General features: G+C 52.9%; 1 non-coding gene across 1 annotated transcript; it reads left to right on the forward strand.

The window, feature by feature from the left end:
* The first annotated feature begins 2,087 nt into the window (after nt 1-2,087).
* LOC135273271 (U2 spliceosomal RNA) lies at nt 2,088-2,278 on the forward strand. Its single transcript, XR_010341064.1, has one exon. It is a non-coding gene; the product is annotated as a U2 spliceosomal RNA (small nuclear RNA).
* The last annotated feature ends 1,162 nt before the right edge of the window (nt 2,279-3,440 follow it).

Below are 3,440 nucleotides of genomic sequence, written 5' to 3' on the forward strand. Positions count from 1 at the left end.
GAATTACAGGCATGAAACACCGTGCCTGGCCCTTATATACTTTCATAGTTCCATTTTTTTCACTTTGAAATCTTGGACCCGCTTGGCATTTATCTTGATGTACTGTGAATGAGCCATGATTGTAACACCGCACTCCAACCTGGACAACAGAGGGAAACCTTATCTCAAAAGAAAGATGGATAGATAGATAGATAGATAGATACATACATACATACATACATACATACATACATACATACATACATGGGCCAGGCACAGTGGCTCACGTGGGAGGCTGAGATGGGTGTCTGCCATATTGTACTTTGCAGGATAATAGAATGGAGATGACAATGACAGGGTGGAGACTGGGATAAAGTGAAATGAGGGAAACCCTTGCTGAGATGGAAAAAAAAAAAAAAAAAAAAAGGTAAGGGAGCACCAAAAGATTCAGCACTCCAGATAAATGTCTTGATTATCTAATAATTGCGATAAGATATATTGCATTGAACTATTATTTACTTTGATTACTGAAGGGTTCAGGAGAAACACCTTCTGAAATTCAGCCCTGGAGGACTGGCCTCACCCTAATCCTGGCTGTGGCTAATAATAATGCCCACCTCTTAAGGCTGTTGAGTGAATTAGAGCCCCTCAGCCCGAGGCTGGCATTGGGATGGGCACAGTTTATATTTTTTGACCTGGTTGTTTGTTCAACAGGCATCCTGCAGGGGGAGCATGACTAGCTGAGTGTCACTCTCGGATCTATGATACCTTCTTGCTCTTCTGAAATCAAATAAAAGAGACATAAACTCCCAACTCCACTGTCGTGTTAGGAAGGAGGACGGGAAAGGTAAATGCAGAAGCTACAGACGGCAGTCTGTGTCTCAGAGAGACTTACCCAGCTTTGCTGGGGGCCTTGACGCCCGTCTTCCCCCGGAGCACCCGGCGGACACTCCAGTCCTCTGGTGCCCGGCCGCCCCGAGCCCGATCTTTCCCCTTCACGCCTGCCAGGGCCAATAGCCTCCGTCATTTCTTCGCTCCACAAAAGTTTATTGAGCGTCTTCAAATCTCCAGGCACCAGACTAGCGCGGGGAAACCGGGATAAGTGTTGATGAGGGTCTCAGCCCTCAGTGATGGGATTTCAGAAGGGGAGATAAAGGACTGCCCAGAAGGGTGGTGAGTGGAGTAGTTGATGGGAATAACGGGGTACGATGAACTACGTAGGAGGGCTGCCAGTCACATATGGAGGCGGGGAGTGCGGAGGGCCCTTAATGAAGGGAGGCTTCCCGGACGGGTGACACCCAAGCGGAGTCCTGACAACCTGCGTCAGGAATAGCCAGGCGAGGAGGAGGAGGAGGAGGAGGAGGAGGAGGAGGAGGAGGAGGTGAGAGGAAATTCGCGTCCCAAGAAAAGAGGCAGCTTTCCCTACACGGCACAGGACACGGTCCGTGCATAGATGCCACGGGAGGCGCAGGCGCTGGGGAGAATCCTTGCCGGGCCCTCGCCGTCCACGCGCCGCCTCCCTACAACCGGTATCTGATGGTCAGCCTCCTGCCTGGCAGAGGGGAATGAGCCCCTCGTCCAGCAGGTACGAGGCTGGTCTCCCCACCCGATGGTGACGAACTAAAGACCCAGCGCCGCCTGGTCTCCTCTTACGATGATGCCTTGCGACCTCGTCTTTGTCCAGGAAAACGTGGCCCGCTCTCCGCCGACAGGTCTTTTCCACAGACCCATCTCGCCTTCGCGCCCCCGGTCTCTTTCGGTTCTGTCTTTTGGCTGGATTGACACAAACAAGGGAGTCGCCCCCAGCGGAGCCCCGGCCCCTGACGCGGAGGCGGCCGGGGGCGGAGTCAAACGAGGTGATCACGCCTCCTGGGGGACAGGGCGGGGCATGCAAATTCGAAAGGAAAGCCCGGAAACGCGGGAATAGCGAGGGTATAAGATTTCTCTTTTAAAACGTGGAGAATAAAAAATGAGCCCGAGTGTGTAATGGCGTGAACAGCGATGTGGATGAGACAAAGAGAATGAGGCAAGGAGCGAGGCTGGGGCTCTCACCGCGACTGCAATGTGGATGATGGTGGGACGGTGACGGCGGGGACGGAGGCGACAGCATCGCTTCTCGGCCTTTTGGCTAAGATCAAGTGTAGTATCTGTTCTTATCAGTTTAATATCTGATACGTCCTCTATCCGAGGACAATATATTAAATGGATTTTTGGAGCAGGGAGATGGAATAGGAGCTTGCTCCGTCCACTCCACGCATCGACCTGGTATTGCAGTACTTCCAGGAACGGTGCACCCCCCTCGGGGGACATAACGCGTTTGCAAGATCAGAATAAACGTAGTGTCTTGAGGAACTGGTGACTCTGGTTCTTCCCGTCGCTTCGCTGATGATAGAGGTCTGTGACTGGTAGGAAGCATACTGCCATACGGACAGGGCCTTTGGGCTTTTCAACTTCAGTGCTTATTACAGTGGGTTTGGAAAGTTACGAACTGGCCTAAGGAAATGGTGTGCCAGTGGTGTTGCCCTGGCTGGGCTCAAGCCCAAAGTCTTTTTTTTTCTTTCTTCTTTTTGAGATGGATTTCTGCTCTTCTCGCCCAGGCTGGAGTGCAAAGATGCGATCTAGGCTCGCTGCAACCTCTGCTTCCCAGCTTCAAGCGATTATCCTGCCTCAGCCCCCCTCGTAGCTGGGATTACAGTCACGCCCGGCTGGCTAACTTGTGTATTCTTTGTAGAGGTATCGGGTTTCACCATGTCGGCCAGGCTGGTCTCGAACTCCCGACCTCAGGAGATCCACCCGCCTGGGCCTCCTAAAGTGCTGGGATTACAGGCGTCAGCCTGGACCCCCTCCCAAACTTCAGCCCCTGGAGTAGTTGGCACTTTAAGGCAGGCACCAACGTACCAGCTACAAACTTTCTTTTTGGCCCAGGAAAAACCGAGGCACCGCCAGTTTATTTATCGAGGAACACACAGGAGCAGAACTCGAGTTCAAACATTGTGCGCACATGTGCAATGACGGCCTTGACACCTATCTTCCCCCAGAGCACCTGGCAGACACCCTTGCCCTTTGGTGTCCTCCCACCCCAAGCCCGATCTTCCCCCTTCACCCCTGGCCCATAACTGCGTCCTCTCTGATTGACTCTGTTGTGCTCATCACGGCCTATCCGTCATTTCTTCCCTCCACAGAGGTTTACCGAGTGCCTTCAACTCGCCAGGCACCAGACTAGTGTGGGGAAAAGGGGATAAGTGTTGATGAGGGTCCCAGCCCTCAGTGATGGGATTTCAGAGCCGGAGATAAAGGATTGCCCAGGAGGGTAGTAAGTGGAGTAGTTGATAGAAATAACGGAGTGCGGCTGGGCGTGGTGGCTCACGCCGGTAATCCAAGCACTTTGGAGGCCAAGGTGGGCGGATCACCTGAGGTCGGGAGTTCAAGACCAGCCTGACCAAGATGGTGAATCTTTCTCC

This window comes from Aotus nancymaae, unplaced genomic scaffold, assembly GCF_030222135.1.
Source record: "Aotus nancymaae isolate 86718 unplaced genomic scaffold, 86718_ANA_hifiasm-v0.15.2.pri h1tg000705c, whole genome shotgun sequence".
In the NCBI taxonomy this organism is placed as follows: Eukaryota; Metazoa; Chordata; class Mammalia; order Primates; family Aotidae; genus Aotus; species Aotus nancymaae.